The sequence below is a fragment of the Triturus cristatus genome, chromosome 7 (assembly GCF_964204655.1).
Source record: "Triturus cristatus chromosome 7, aTriCri1.1, whole genome shotgun sequence".
NCBI classification, from domain to species: domain Eukaryota; kingdom Metazoa; phylum Chordata; class Amphibia; order Caudata; family Salamandridae; genus Triturus; species Triturus cristatus.
Genome location: NC_140590.1, coordinates 1,706,846,959 through 1,706,863,955, shown reverse-complemented (window position 1 = coordinate 1,706,863,955; position 16,997 = coordinate 1,706,846,959). Strand labels below are relative to the sequence as shown.

General features: G+C 47.5%; 1 pseudogene across 1 annotated transcript in view; it reads right to left on the bottom strand.

Annotated features, from left to right (window-relative positions):
- Positions 1-16,997, bottom strand: part of LOC146812829 (epidermal differentiation-specific protein pseudogene) — a 209,781-nt pseudogene that overhangs the window by 39,377 nt on the left and 153,407 nt on the right. The window contains exon 3 of the transcript XR_014966910.1: positions 2,644-2,789. The product of XR_014966910.1 is annotated as an epidermal differentiation-specific protein pseudogene (transcript). The remainder of the gene's footprint in view (positions 1-2,643; positions 2,790-16,997) is intronic.

Here is a 16,997-nt window from a genome sequence, read left to right as displayed (position 1 = left end):
CATACTACCATGGATATCCTTCTCTTAATAAAGTTAGGGCTCCAAGTGAAACCTGAAGCAGAGAAGTCATCCTTGAAAGTCACTTTAGTGAGTGGTAAGATTTCGCATTTATCTTTATTTAGTTTGTAGCCCGATACCTGAGCAAAAGAATGAACTTCGTCTAAGAATGCTGGAAGGGAGGTGACTGGGTGGGATATAAATAGTAAGACATCATCCGCATAAGCTGCCATTTTAATGTTGGAATCATGAAAATTAAAACCATGTATACCATCATTCTGACGAATTCGCAGAAGGAAGGGTTCTTAGGCAAGATTAAACAAAAAGGGTGAAAGTGGGCAACCCTGTCTAACCCCTCTTCCTAATGAAAAATAAGAAGATAATCCTCCATTTGCCAAAATAGCAGCTCTAGGACAAGAATAAAGAAAGGATATCAAGGAAGAAATTTTTAGTCCAAAACCAAACCACTTCAGAGATTGAAACAAATAAGGCCATTCAACTCTGTCAAAAGCTTTTTCCGCATCCAAAGCTATGGCTGCAAGGGAATGAGGGTGATGCGAAGTCTTAGAGAGAATGTCAAAAAGAATCTGGTGTTATCCGATAACAGTCTGCCTTTAACAAAGCCGGATTGTTCTTTACCCGAAAAGCTTGGGTAATAAAGACTCTAAACGCAATGCCAATGCCTTAGAAAAAACTTTGTAGTCAACGTTTACTAGAGAAATAGGGCGATAATTTTTACAATACTGTGGATCTTTACCCGGTTTCGGGATGATACAAATAAGGGCATCGGAGAAGGAGGAAGAAGCAGAACCAGTTTGAAGAAAGTTAGAGAGAAGCAAATGCAATTTGGGGAGTAGCAGATTTGAAAAACGGGAAAAGAACTCAACAGTAAAGCCATCCGGTCCCGGAGCTTTATCATGTTTGAGAGCGTGAAGAACCTGAAGGAGATCCCTGTGAGTAAGATCAGATTCTAAGGAAGAGAGGTCTGGGGGGGTATCAAAAGGACTAGAAATGGTGGAGAGAAATTGAGAGATGGACTGTTCAGATGAAGATGTTTCGCAGGAATACAATGTTTTATAAAAACGTAAGAATTCTTGTAAGATGTCTTCACTTTTGTGTTTCAGCAAGCCATCCCGACCATAGACCGATTCGATATTGACTTTATTATGCCTGACCTTTAGATAATTAGCCAGCAACTTACCAGCTTTGTTCTGTCCACCGTAGAACTTGGCGCTGGATTTTAAGAGAAAATTAGAGGCGTTGAATGTGGAATCTTTATTAAATTGAAGTTTGGCAGAAATTATGTCTTTTAGGCAGTCTTTTGACTTAGAAGTGTAATATAAGTGCTCTAAAGCTTTAATTTTGGAAAGAGTAGCATTAGTGTCGTGTTGGGCTTTCTTCCGTTTACGAGAAACATAATTGATGATGAAATCCCTGGCTGACGCTTTGAAAGCATCCCCGACTACATGGAGTGGAACTTCGCCTGTATGATTAAGCAAAAAATATTCATGAAAAAAGGACATGAAAGAAGAAACAAATTGTGCATCAAGGAGGAGAGCGTTATTAAAACGCCATTTTTTAAAGGAAGTAGGCTTCTGCAATACATCCAATGTAATAGAAACTGGAGCATGATCTGAAATTAAAATGGAGCCAATGTCAGAAGAAACAAGGGACTGAGTAAGGTGATGTGAGAGAAAAAAGTAATTAGTCGAGATTGAGTGTGATGAGGGGGTGAGAAAAAAGAGTATTCTCGTGAGTTGGGGTTGCAGAGTCTCCAGGCATCAGTAAGTTTGAATTGTGCAATGAGTTGAGTAAAACATTTTTGTGATTTGTGAGGGATGTAAGCATTAGCTGAGTGCCTATCCAAAAAGGGGTCAAAAACTTTGTTGCAATCACCAACTAAAATGAAATTATTAATATAATGTTGAGTAATTAGCGGAGCTAAAGAGGACCAAAAAGAAGTGTCTCCACATGTGGGAGCGTACACATTTAAAATGGAAATAGGAACATTATCAAGATTGAAATTAACTAACACCCATCTACCTGAAACATCAGCAATATGCGTTACTAACTGGACTGGAAGAGATTTTTAAAATAAAATCAAAACACCATTATGTTTACCGTCACCTGGAGAAAAATATACATCACCTACCCAACCCCTTCTTAGTTTGGCAGATTCAGCTTCCGATAGATGTGATTCCTGTAAACAAGCTATATCTGCATTGAGTTTGGCCAAATGGGATAACACTCTGTCTTTTAATTGGCGAATGTAAACCTCTAACATTCCAAGAAAATATTTTCAAAGGCATTGAGCAATATTAGAATAACATATCAATATAGTAGTATAGGGAAAAGCATAAAAATAAACAACAAAAAAAGATATTAAAAGCATATATATATATATGTTAATAAGAGACAGCAAAGATAGAGGAGAATATTTACATAATGAACCACGAAGTGAAAACCAGTTACATGATGAGGAAAAAGAGAGAAAGTAAAAGCAATGAGCAATAGTATAAACAAGAGCAAGAGCGAAGAAAAATGAAAGGACTGGAACAAGAAGAAAGAAAGAGCTAAAGAGCATAAAGAAGAAAGACAGATATATGAAAGAACAATAAAACAAAAGAGGAAGAATAATAAACTTACATATTGTCGAACAAACAAAAGGAGAGGAGGGTGGAGGCCACATAGAACAATGACGAGTCATAAGCTCCCAAGGGAAGGCAGGAACGGAGGACAACCGCAACGAACTCCAGGGGCATGAAGGTGAATGGTGATATGAAGGAAGAAATCTGTATGAAGGGGAAGAAAGAATTGATGTTAAATACGAATAAAATATACAATTAACAGAGAAACAAGCAATTGGAAAAACTGTGTAAGCATAACAATCATGAAAGACCAATCAGGAACAAAGCGCACAGGCAATAACACGAAACGGGTAAATGTAATCAAATATTAAGAATTGGACGAAGCAGCAATATCCATACTGGTAGCATTGTGAGAATATAGAAAGCTCTTCAATTTCAGCGGATCGTCCTAGGTAGTAGTCTTGTTATTGAAAGTCACCTTGAAAAGGCAGGGATGAAAAAGACCATATCTCGCTCCCATAGATCTGAGTTGTGGTCTAAGTGAAAGGAAGTCTTTACGCCGATCTGCAGTGGATTTTGCGTAATCCTGTGAGAAGAAAAGCCGATTACCACACCAGGTGAGTCGAGGAAGTGCCCTGGCAGCAGACAAAACTGTGAGTAAATAGGTGTATTCCAAAAAATAGAGTATAACACCTCTCTGCTTTTTTGCTTGAGGGGTAGAAAAACCAGTAGGAGGAGGACCTAAACGATGAGCCCTTTGTATGTTAAGATTGGTGGTATCCGGTAGCTGGAGAATCTTCGGTAAGAAGGATTTAAAAAATGCTAAGGCATCAGACCCCTCTGAATTTTTCGCCAGGCCATAAATGCGGAGATTATTTCTCCTACTTCTGTTCTCCAAGTTCTCAATTTGTTTGTGGAGTGCAGACACTTGAACACACAATGGATCAACCCTGGCAACAGAGGAAGCAAGAGTGTCTACTTGGTGTTCTAAAAGGGTTACACGACCATCAATATTTGACCACTTGTCGGAAAGCATCTGAAGAGTAGATTTAGTTTCCTCGAGTAGTTTTAGTGTCTTCAATAAAAGGGCGTAAAGACTTAATTTATTCCAAAAGGATATCCATAGTTACTGATGAAGTTTGTTTGGGAGGAGAACGAGGGTCCTTTTTTAGTCTTTTGGTGAAAGCTTTAGTGATGCCACTAGTTTGCGGAGCTGAGACAGAGGAAGAACTTTTAGCCGAGGGATCAGAGGAGTCATCCATCTCCAGACACCTATACCTAGACCCCGTTTGAAGAAGAAATTTATGTGGAGTTGGTGAGGGCTTGCGTAGCTCCTTATATAATCTGCCCATAGATGGATTAGTAAAAGCAAAAGTAATATCAACAGAATGAGGAAAAATGGACAGCAGCAAAAAATGACATTGGCATCCAAAAGCGTGAAAAAGTCAATACTGTGACAATACAGTTGAAAGAGCCAGGACTAAATGAAGCAGTAATCCGCAAAGAGCACAATTAGAAACCCTATAACACTGCAAAGCTGTGAAGATTAGGGCTCAATTAGGAGCATCAGCAAAATGGCGGCCTCAGGTACAATTAACTCCACATATAGTTATGATATAAATAAGAACATGTCACATAGGAATAAGACCTAGAATGCTGGCCATATCTGGTGAAGTAGAGAAAAGAATGTCTTCAAAATAATGCTCACACATTTTAGCGTCACTTGGAAGAAAAAGGGTGAGCCATAAGGAATAGAAGCCCCAAGTTGCACAAAAAACACTCTAAAAAGAGCCAAAACCTCACCCAAAAGTGAGGAGAGCACATCGAGGCATAAAGCAGGCTATTGAAATGAAGAAAAGTCAGGTTAGTCCACCATTTCCTCCATTAAGCGGGAAGTGCTGTACCTGAAGCTCCGTTCGCGCTGAAATATGAAGCTCCGTCAGCGCTGAGTCAAGATGGCGGATGCTACGAGTAGAATCACTTCAAAACCTTCGTCGAGGAAAAAAAAACAGCCACAGGTTAATACGAGGTCCCAAAGTCACCCCAGCCGTGCCTCAGCCGTTCCGAAGGCAGAATTCATGATTTCTCCGTGTTGAAGAGTTGCCGGGAGGCTCGTCGCGGTCTCTCCTCACCGCGTTGCCCGGGAGAGCTACAAAGAAGCCGTCATTGTCCGCGGGCGCTAGCCACGCCCCCAGAAATCCCATTTCTAACACTCAGCATATGTCAGTAGGTCTCATGTGAACTCCTACAGCCCCACTTCTTTGGCCCTGGTGGGTCACCACAGTCCACAAACAGAGGGATGCATACCCGTCAAACAGGACATCTGTTTTAGACGATGGCCTATAGGGCCCTTCACAATAGTCCATACCTGCACTTGTAGTGCTTCAATTGCCTGCCTGTGCATCTGGTGAGTGCCCATCTCTCATTTGGAGATCAGGCTGCACCAGGGAGAGGCCAAATACTTTTTCTCAGCCATTTATGGGGCCCAGTGTCCACTGGAGTGGAGATTGTTGTCCCACCATCTCCTTGCAAGTCTTCGTTTGGGTGGGATCAGCACTCTGTGTGAGACACTTTGGCTGCTACCACCTGGGTTCTTGTAGTCACCTAGGGCCTGCCACTCTATCTCCCAGCACACTATTCGGTCACTAGTAGATCACGCTGCCTCTCATCTGTTACCTGCCGGGGCATCTGCACTGCTATTCGTCTTCTCCATTAACCTCAGATCAAACTCTTGATTTCACATACTGAGGTCAGTCTCTCACCTATGGCTCGGCCTCCCCCCACTCTCTCATGCCATCTGCTGGCCTCTCGGTTATCTGTGGGGCTCACTGTCATCTGCAGCAGCAGGGCCAGTGCCCACACAAAACCGGTCACTGCGAAGGGCTCCACTACAAAGTCGCTCTTTCGGCCACACCTCTCGCATTGAATTTGTTGCTTACTTTTTTTTCTCTGAATGCAAAGTTGGAGGATTGTGCAAAGTGAGAGGATTTTGTAAAAAAACTAAATAAAACCCTGACTGTTTATTTACAAGGAAGGAAAGGCTGCGAGAAGTCATTTTTTCTAACACACAAATATTAAATACCTATATATACTGGAGAATGTACGGTCTGTAAAATGACAGTGAGTTACCACACCACGCTTTAGTAATTAAGACGGCGTGTTCCAAAATGCACCACCAGCTACATACTACACCCATTCCACTCGCTTGCCGAATAAATGTGGCTCTTTTGCTACGCTTGTTCTTTGTGTGACTCTTGGATCTTTCACAATCTGAGTTCAGTGATGTAACATTGATGGCAACACCCACACAATTGTTCCTGCACCACTGGTTTTACCCAGAAGTGACCCTTCAAGGTAGGGTCCTGAATGTTTTGTTTCTAGTAACCATATTTGCAAGATGGAGAGCATACAAGTAAAAATAAAATCTACCAGAAATGAAAAGCTGAACAAGCGAATTCCACGGCAATCTCGTTTGCTTGCTTCTTATTGCATGGTTCTCCTTCCTCCTAGTGTGCTTGTCCCTTTACTGGTGCATAGCTTCATTTGAATCCTTTCATCAAATGACTTCTATCCATCCACAGCTTGCATTCACAGAGCTACTATTTAGGCATCACCAAACAGCCGGCATGTGCTGTTTTTTGCAAGGGGTATTGTATATAGTAAAGGGGTTGGAGCCCCATTTACTTACAATAGGTTTGCTCCATCTTAACTCTGGGGGGCTGCCTGACATCCAAGTAGGGGCCCCTTTAGTTCCACAGGATTGCACACGGGACTGCCCAGCGTCACGAGACCCCATTGGGGTACTGTTTGTCCTGTCCGGCCCAGGTGGGGGAAAGGGAGTGGTATAAGTTCCTCTTCCCCCCCCCCCCACCTAGCGGCCTCTTTTTCACCGACGCCGGTGGTGCCTCACCCTTGATGCCTCAACTTTGTGGTCTCGTTCTGGGGGTGGTGCTTAAGAAGGAACCAGGGGCTTTTCGACTCATTCACCACCTCTCATACCCAGAAGGGGCATCAGTTAACCATGGGCTGGAGGACGGCACCTGCTCCATGTCATATTGTACTCTGTACATGGCATTGGACTTAGTCAGGAGGGTGGGGCAAAGAGGCCTGGTTAGCCAAGGCAGACATCAAATCTCCCTTTCGCTTGCTACCAGTCAACCCGAGCAGCCATCACCTGCTGGGTTTCAAGCTGGAGGGCAAGTCATTTTACGACAAATGCATGCCCATAGGTTGCGCTGTCCTGTGCATATTTTTAGACATTCAGTTGCTTCCTGCAGTGGGCTCTCCAGGACACCTACGGGATGGAAGGGGTGACCCATTACCTAGATGACTTCCTGTTCATAGGAAGTGATGGCATGCAGGACTGTAAGCAGGCCCTTGCTGACTTTAAGAAGTTGGCTAGTCACTTGGGGGTCCCCCTCGTGCCTGATAAGACGGTGGGTCCGGCGCAGGTCTTAACGTTTCTGGGAATTGAGCTTGATACCATCGCAGGGGAGACCAGACTGCCGACAGACAAGGTCAGGGACCTAGCAAAACAAATCCAGTCAGCGGTGGGGCAGGACAAGGCCACCTTGGAATCCACTGATTTTATGTGTGCAACTATCAAAGTTCACCATATGATTAAACAGACAACACCCAACTTTGTTATCAAAGCAGAGGCACCAAATCTCCTTTCTACCTAATTTTCAACCTCAATTTGTTTAAAAACATTTTTTTTCTAGTCTCCTGTTTCAGACTGACTCATTGCAGTAACACACACGGGAACTGTGAATGCACCGCAGTCAAAAAATTGAGGTTGCAGGTATGCCAACGTTGGGCAACTGAATGGTAATAAGATAACACTTGATATGCGTCATTTCCCAGTGTGATTATTTTATTTGATGTGGCATGTGGAGAGAGCTTGTGTTATGTGATGTGCGGTCTCATTTAGATATAACAAACGGAGACAAGAGGAACAGTGAGGACACTGACCCTAACCCTGATGAAATTGCCATGAAGTTTGTAAGGCAATGAAACTTGTTGGTTTAATTTGAGCAGACACACAGCAAGGAATAAAATAGTATAGCCAGTGTTTCTAGCTCATTTTTAATACTAAGGTATACCGGGTTTCTAAGCTAGATCTCGGTTTTCCTTTTAAGGGTCACTGAGAGCACTTTTCTCTATTATTTTTTGGTTCCTTATTCCTCACTATCCCATTAATTTTAAGTAGGCAGATGCTAATGATGAGAACCTGAGGACACAGGCGAGCACCAGCCTGTAACCTCCCTTGGTGTTACTCCCGTGAGGCACTGCCTACTTTTTCGCAACTTTGTTCTCCTTTTCGGTTTATCCACACATTGGTGGGGGACTACGCAGAAGTAGACAGCACATACTATTGTTGGAAGTAGTGATTGCGACCACAGGGGGTTAGAAGGTAGATTTGGTTCCTCTGCTTTGATAACACAAAGTTGGGTGTTGTCTGTTTAATCATATGGTGAACTTTGATAGTTGCACAAATAAATCGAGGGAACAGGCCTATCGTTGAGGCACAGTTGATGAGTGGGGGGCGACCTGTTCTCCTTTACCCCCTTAGCTCCCATTTTTTTAATAACACCTTGAAATCCAACCAATGCCTCCTGGGGAAACTGAACTTTGTGGCCAGGGACATCCCAGCGGGTAGGGTATTTGCCAGAAGGATAGCCAGGGCCACTGCCATGGTAAAAAATAAGCACCACATGGTGAAACTAAGCAAAGGAATGAGACAGGATATGGTCATGTGGGTGGAGTTCCTGGCCAATTTTAACGGCTCAGTAATTTGGAGGGCTCCCTGGGCAGGCAGCCTGGACCTAGCTCTATTTACAGATGCATCAGGCAGAGAAGGTTTCGGGGCCATCTTAGAGAATGGTGTGCGGAGAAATGGCACAAGATGATCACTGCCAACATCACAGTGTTAGAGTTGTTCCCAATAGTGGTAGCTTTCCACCTGTGGCCTGCAGTTCTGGCAGCTAAGAGGGTCCTCTTTTGGAAGGGTGACCAGATTTTCAGGATCAAAAAGTGAGACGGGCTAGAAATAAAAGTAGGACTAAAGCCTTTAGTCTTACTTCTAGATCTGGCCTGTCCCGGTTTTTTTGTATGCTTGTAAATATGTGCCTATATACAGTAGACATGTAACTGTGTGTGCGCGCGCATATATATATACACACACACACACACATGCGCACATTCAAGGCTTGCTCCCTTTCAATGGCAGAGCAGGGTCACACTGGTGGCTAGCCTTTGGAGAAAATGAAGGGAAATCCAGGAGAAAATGTCTCTTTAATGGATTTCCCTTTGTGCTACCCTGCAACAAGGGCTCCAATGGTATGCTAAATCCAGGCACTAAACAGAAAACGGGACATTTTTCTGCTACACCCGGGCACTACACAAAAACCGGGACATTTTCCTAATTTGGGGCTAGTGTCGTGACATGTGACACTTCTCTCAAAACGGGGACCGTCCGGCGAAATCCGGGGCTTCTGTTCACCCTATCTTTTGGCATGACAACCTGGCAGTAGTACAGGCCATCCACTCCCAGTCAGCGAGTTGCCCTCTGCTTTTGTGCCTCTTGAGGGAGTTGGTGCGGGCGTGTCTGTACAATAACGTTGAATGCAGGGCGTGGCCCATGCAAGGGGTGCAGAACACAGCAGATTATGCTCTCTCTCGTTTTCAGTGGCACAGGTTCTGGGAGGCTTGGCTGAGAGTGAGAGGAGATGGCCCCTTTCCCACCTACTCTTTTTCCTGCTGAAGTGGAAAATCGGTTGCAAGGGCTGGGGGAGCTGTCCCTAGCACTCAGGACCAGTAAGAGATCCTGCATTGCCAAATTCTGTTAAGTGGTGGGATCCTGGGAGGAAGGCGGGGTGATCTCTATAAGGCAGGGTACAGTCTTTCATATTGTGTGTCAAGGACAATGGGAAGAGCCATTCTTTGATTTCAGGCCCTCTGGCAGCAATAGTCACCACACTAGACTAAGGGGCCAGTCTGACCCCACCAAATCTTTCTTGATCGGAGCAGCGTTAAAAGGTTGGACCAGGAGTGAACCGAGGGCACTGGACAATAGGTCCCCCATAGACTCCAAGACCCTGCAGGGGATGCTGGGCTGGGTGCACAAGGCTACCCACTCAACAGTTGAGGTGGAATTGTTTGCTGCCACCTTCAGCCTGGCTTTCTTTGGTGCCCTCAGAATTAGTGAGCTAGTGGCGAGTTCGAAGCACAACAGGTCTGGGGTAGCTTTCAAGGTACAGGATGCGGTGCTCTCTGGGGCTTCCCTCAAAATAACTTTCAGAAGGACCAGTCCAGGAAGGGAAGGGTGTTCTGGCTTCACAGTCTGGGTGATGGCAGGTATTGCCCAGTGGGCCTGTCCGCTGCCTATCTGGCCCTGTGCCAGGCAGCAGATGGCATGCCCCTTACAAGTTCCAGGTGGGACACATAATGCATGCATGCCTGGTGCTGTCAGGCAACATGGACCCGGGCAAGCGCTTCTGCGGCCACTCTTTCTGCATAGGGGCAGCAACAACCGTATTTATGGAAGGCTTGCCAGCAGAAGATATCAAACAAGTGGGGCGGTAGGAATCCCAATGTTTCAAGAGATGCATACAGCCATGAGCTCACAAACTTTAATTTTCTTTCAGTCACTGGAGTCCTAGTGACTGGCAGCAGTGTGGTGTGGAGTGTATTTTACGGTTTGCAATTGTGGTGTGCTGTGATGTCAAACGTTTTGCAACATCACATTTCCTTATTTGCCAGGAACAAAGGTCTGGGTGATTGGCCATTCTGGCCCCTTGAGATTGGCACGGTGGGCTAAATGCAGCAAGTGGAGGCATGGCTTTTCCAACACCGAGAACTTGGCTGGGGCACCCAGGCATGCGATGGAATGGGTTGTTTGACAAACTGCGGCAGAGACTGGAGGAGGCACCCGTCCTCCCAACGTTCTAGTTATTCATCTGAGGGGGGTGGGAGGGGGTAATGACATGACTGCCCTGGGGAAAAGGACATTGCTTCAAAACATGAAGACCATACACCTCCCTCACACCAGCAGCACACAACACCAATGTCAAACACACTGAAGGTTGGCAATACTTACCTAAGGACACACATAATCACACACCCTAGGGGTAGCCACAAACATCACACACACACACACACAGGGATGCCAGAACAAATGTCTGCACTAAACCAACAGACAAACACATAACCCAACAGACACACACAGAACCCACATTAAGAACAGACCTGCCCTGTGCAGCTAAACTGTGGAAAGGCAATGGGAGCTCAGACACAACAGGAGTGCACAATCTCATCACTCATGAACAATGTCCAGACAACATACCACAACACAGACAAGTGCACCATCACTGAACAACACAGCCACATCAAACACACAACAGAGGCAGAGGCAAAAAATCATAGCAAACAGCAGGACATCAGGGGATGCACACCAGGCAATGACAAGGCAACAGACACACACAGCACTGCATGCACAACAAGCTGTGTGTGCACACCAAGCATACCGGCCTCACACAGACATGAGTGACACAACATCAAACCACACAACACCAATCCACACAACACCAATCAGCAGAGCACAAAGACAACAGCACACTCAGGAAGTGAAGCAGTACCACTGCCAACACACACACATCCAACATAAAAACCAACACATGCACACGTCTGGGACAGAAAGGTGGCAACAACTTGACCAGAGGACTGGGCTGCACACACAGTTGAACTGCATATGAGCAACCATGACTGCCAAACAGCACACGAACATCACATACAACCCATTGGTGAAATGTCCTGAGTGACACATTGCTCCTGGCCAAAGAACTGCACCACAAAGCACAGTGTCACAAATGAAGTGATGTGGAGGCACACACCCATGTAAAGCAAGGGGACAGCTGACATCAAAGTGAAGTGTACTGCATGTCAGTAGGGGACATGGCAGGAGTGTACCATCCACAAATAGAGGGAGTGCAGACTCACAATGGGAAGGCATCTGAAGCACAGATATGGGATGGCATGACACCACTCACAACATGCCATACTGGAGGCAAAAAGGCACCATTTGACAGCAATGTATGAGAAAACAACCACAATGGCAGTATGGAGCAGCAGGTTGGCACAGTTTCCACAAACAGTAACAAGACACATGGATGTTCAACAAAACCTTACTCTGACTTGCCAGTCACACACTGCATACTCACAAGTGACAAAAAAAGTAGGAATCAGCCAGAACTGCAAGGACACACCAATACGCTGCACAGTGCACAACATACAACTCACACATGTGCATACAATCACATCCACAGGGCTGAACAATCAAAACAGGCATATAACTCCTGGGTGACACGTGTGTTTTTGACAATGCAGGGGCATGCAAACAACAATCCTGACAAACTCACCCCCTTCACACTGCACACTTCCTGACCATCCATGAGCACACATTGAAAGTAAGCCATGGGACTAGCATGACTGGCCATCACAAAATGACCACACACATACACTACTGGGCACACGTAAAGAAAGAATACACATACAGGATTGCCCCGGCCAGCCTGCCTGCAATCCTCTGTAAAGAATCACACTGTGCTGGCAGTGCCCTCTAACCTGACATGTGTACAGTTTAGCCAACATGAACAAATTAAGAAATTGACTACTGCTTTCCATTTTAATTGACACCATTGCCCCCACAAGAATTTGGGTCAGGAAGAAATGAAGTCACTGTCACCCCTGTAAAAAAAAAAGAAAGAGTAAGTGAGCCAAGACATTGGCCATGTTGAAGTGGCACACAGACCATGTGGCACAGTAAACCATATACGCAGAGCAAAAGAACTTCATTCAGTAAGGACACTGACAAGAGGAGCAACTGTCTTTATTCATATATTGCACAGATAGGCACCATGAGAGGAGAAGAGCAAGGCACAAAATGCTGAGTATGTCCATGAGAAGCTGCACAGGCAAGGGCAAAACAGCAGTGAACAACAAGGCCAGTGGCCAGGGCAAAGTGCAGGCTATGTCCCTGAGAAGCTGCACGGGGAATACTTGAACACAGCAAAGAGCAACAAGGCCAGTGGCAAAAACGAAGTGCAGGGTGTCCATGAGAAGCTGCACAGGGAATTTGTGAGACTGCACCGTTCTATGGACAGCAACAGTAAAGGGGGTAACAATGTGCAGTACAGGCCCACCTGTGTGAGAGACAAGCGTGTGAGGGTGACTACCACTCAGCCTTGGTTGTCAGGCGGACTGGGAGCTGGCTGTGTCTCGGGGACTGTTGGGCCACCTAACCGGGGAGAGAGCGGCACAGCTGAGGTAGAGCCATCAGTGGCTTGGCAAGCCAGAGGGCTGCTTGGAACAGGTGGTGTAGTGGCACATGGAGGTGGAGTCGTGCACATGGGAGACACAGTGTGGCTCGGAGATTGTGGAGGGGTGCCCTTCCACTTCTTGGGGATCCTAAATGGCTTGCCTGACTGTGGATCAATGGCAAGTGGGGTGGACACAGCAGGCACACTCACCACCAAAGCTGCATCAGGTGCAGATGCTGGCACAACCCCCCCCCCCTGGTAATATGCTGGATCCAGCGGTACGCTTTGCCTGGCTTCGCCTATGCCCCCCTTACCCTGTTTACTAGGTATTACCCCTACAGTGGAATGGGAGTCGAGGTGGTGGGTGAATCTGCCTTCGAGCCCTTCCTAGGTCTAACCTTGGCATGCACCACCTTCTCGGTGGGCACAGAAACTGTATGCTTCTCTTTGCGAGATGCTTTAGGGACAGGAGAGTCTGTGGTTGGTGATGCCTCTGAGGCATGTGAGCCTGAGGTCTGCTTCTTAGCATTTTGTCCCCTGGTGTCGCCTGATAGGCTTTTCACTATGCGCTCTGGGCTGGCTTTGGTCTTCTGTGGGGATGGTGTCTGTGCCCGGGACCGCTTGGGTTGCTGCTGGTGTGTGCTTCGTGTGCTGTATCGTGACTTTGATGTATGTGGACCGTGGTCACTATCATCAGATGTGGCCAATGCCAGGGAGGTGGACGAAGGGAACGTAGCTGTACTTTCAGTATGTGCCTGTTGAAGGTCTGACGTCACTGTGGAGGACAAAGCCTGGACAGTCCGATACAGCCCACCCATGTCTGAATGTGTGCCCTCCATGAAAGCAAGCACCTGTGCCAATTTTTTGTCCTGGTCTATGAAGGCATTGAGGAGAGCTGTTTGGCCTACACACAGCTGGTGCAAAAGGTCTACAGACTCAGCACTGATTGCAGCAGGGGGGACAGGGGCAGCAGTGCCAGGGGTGAAGGGCACTCTCTTACTGAGGCAGAAATGGGCAGCACCAGAGGAAGTGGCTGGGAGGGTGGGCACTGGCTGCTGTGTGGTGGAAGATGATGCAGAGTCCCCGATTGCTGTGCCCGCCAACCTGGATGCATCCCCACTGGCATCAGATGATGTGGTACTTTACATCTCAGGCTGGGATTTCCTCCAGCAGACTCCTGTCCCCCCTCCGAGGCTCTGGTCAGATCTGTGTCACTGGGCTCCTGTGCAGCTATAGTGCTTGTCTCACCCCTCACTGGTGTCCGTCTCCTGTCCCTCCGTGACCACAGGAGATGCTGCATGAGAGAGAGAGAGATGTAGGGTCAGTTCAGTGGCAGAAACAGAACAAATATATGTAGGCAATGCATGACAAAAGAGGACTAAATCTACAAGTTGCACACCACCCTGTGCAACCACATTGAGCTAACTCACTGTATTCACTCAAACAGTGCGTGGGAACTGGAAATTCTGGCATGAGGGAGCCTTGTGGTGACCACACAGCACAACACCCTGCTAGTGGCTCCGTTCAATCATACACACAACTAGCTCTGAGCACACCTAGGGCCATGATGGGGGCACACTACTTGTTGCCAATAACAGATCTGGAGAGCACAGGAGTGGACACCACAGACAGACTAGAACATGACATTCCACAATGGCCATGAGCCCATGCCACCCACCATGTTGTACTTTGGGGCCCAAAGACTGGTGCACATTGTTGTCAGACGTCTAGGCCTCCGAAATCTGAGTGCATGCAATGGACGCATTGATGAAGGCACAGTCAGATCGGGCACACTGCCTTTCACTCCCATGGGATTCCCCAGACTACCACAATGCAGACGATACCTAAAGACCACAACTCAGAATGCTTTGGGAATGCACAGCATTCTAATTACCTTTGTAAGTACAGGTAGGGCAAATGCGTAACACCTGCTCCTATCCCAGCAGACACTCACATTCCACTGCATCACACTACCAACATCACATTGGTCAGTGCTGGCACCGGCTCTAAACACATGCAGCCACTCCCAGCCAAAGTCACCCTCCCCGAAAGCTCACCGATGGCTTGCTGCTGATGCTCCTTTAAACGTGCATCCAGCTCAGGCTGTGTCACCGCCAAGATTTTGCTATTAGTGGTGTCATGCTGCGCCGTGCCAAGCGCTCAGTGCGAGGAAGCAGCCCCAAAGTCATCTCTGCCACTTTCTTAGCCAGCCGGCTGATGTCATCCCACCTCTTGTGGCAGTGGGTGTGGCGTCGGTTTGAGACCCCCAGAGCTCACACCTTGGCCGTAATGGCCCTCCACATGGCCTTATGCTGATGTACCTTGAGCTGTAGGCATGGGAGACAAGAGGGGAAAAGATCAGTGACACAGTGTCATATACCTACATCTCTCAGTACAGCAGCAAGATACAAACGTGTTGGACCTGGCCCTTTTGGCAGGTTCACCCCTAAACTTTTTGCATTTATCCTGGCTTTTTCCCCTATGTAGTGTTAGTAGTTTTAGTCCTCTAGGCACTTTAGCACTGTGTCCCAGTGTAAAGTGCGTGCGCTCTGTGTTACATCTAGTGAGACTGGCCTGCCCTCCCATAGGAATGCATGGGGGATATGTGTGTCCATGGTAGTTCCTGATCTGAGAGGAGTGCAGGGGCGAGTTTGGTATGTACGAACTTGTGAGAATAAATGTGGCGCAATGGTGTGCGCAGATTTATTGTGACTGGTGGAGAAATGCCACTTCTAGAAGTTGGCATGTCTGTGTGCTGTGTGATGTGAATTGCCTGTCTGGCTTGTGATTGACAGGAGCTGAGAGGGCTGGGGAATTTCAGGAGCCAGGGTGAGTCTACCCGGTGGTGAATGGAGATGTCTGCATGTAGATGGGAGGGAGGAGTTGCACCTGGGACCTGAATGGGGCTGGGCCTTCCCTTCACAATGCTGGCTCCACCTCCTGTGGTGCTTCTGATGTCCCTGACCTGTCCTGTGAATAGAGAGGGGAGCTGAGCAAAACAAAGTGCTCCTGAACCAGGTGTATCTGGTTCTCCCCTTGCCCTACAGTTGCAGAACAAAGGAAAATGCTGTATAAAAGAAGGGGCTGTGACCCCATAAAAATGTTCTTGTTCTTGGACTCTAATCTGCCAGGGGCGTGTTGCTGCTGGGGCCCAGGGGAAGACTTTCCTCCCTGGGCTCTGCCCTGGCCCCTGGACCTGGAAGACCATTTTTGCTTGGACCCTTTCTGCCTCCTGTGCCCCGTGAGCGCATTATTTTTATTTCCCCCATGGAAAGGGGGAATGCGTGGGTTCTGGGCAGCGCTGAGCTGCCGTCTTTGTCCCCAGTGGGAATCCCCAGCATAGGGATTCCCCCGTCCTGCTGTAGCAGGAGCCCACCCTGCTTATTTCTTCCTTTACGAATGCGGGTGCCCACCCCGCTTATCTGATCTCCAAATGCGGGTGCCCACCTTGCTTATCTGATCTCCAACGCGGGTGCCCACCCCGCTTCTACCTTTATGTTAATTAGAGGGAGCCTACCCCTCGTTGCCACCAAGAGAAGACCTCTGCCACCACGATCCGCGGCCCGCCTGGTTGTGGGCGGGGCCGGCGGACGGAAGGGGAAACAGCCTGAAGCATGAGGAGCATGAGAAAACCTGAGCGGGAGCCTACCCCACGCCGGGACATACTGGAGAGGACGGGAGCCTAACCTGCCTCCCCGCACTCCATTGAGGAAGTCCCGGGACCCTCAAGGTGGGGGCCTGGGTGAAGTAGCAACGAGGCCACGACCCAGAGATCGTCCCTGCGGGTCTCCCGTGTGGAAAGGAGAGCCCCGCACCGCTAAAGAGAGGAGCGACGGAGCCTCCAGGCTCCACGGTGAAATCCCGGTCCGAGGAGGAGGACCGGACGAAGAAAAGCACACGCCCAGAGAGAGCTTGCCCCAATGTCAGAATGTACCTCAAGTTCCACAGAAGCAGAGATGATGACTACTCCCAATTCCCCTGCATCAGTACAGTCACCAGACTAGGTAACGGCACTAGCACGGGGGAAAGGGGAAGTGGAAGAGAAGAGACTGCCTCAGGAAGGTGTATGACCTCAAGGTGATGATTCTGCCTTCTC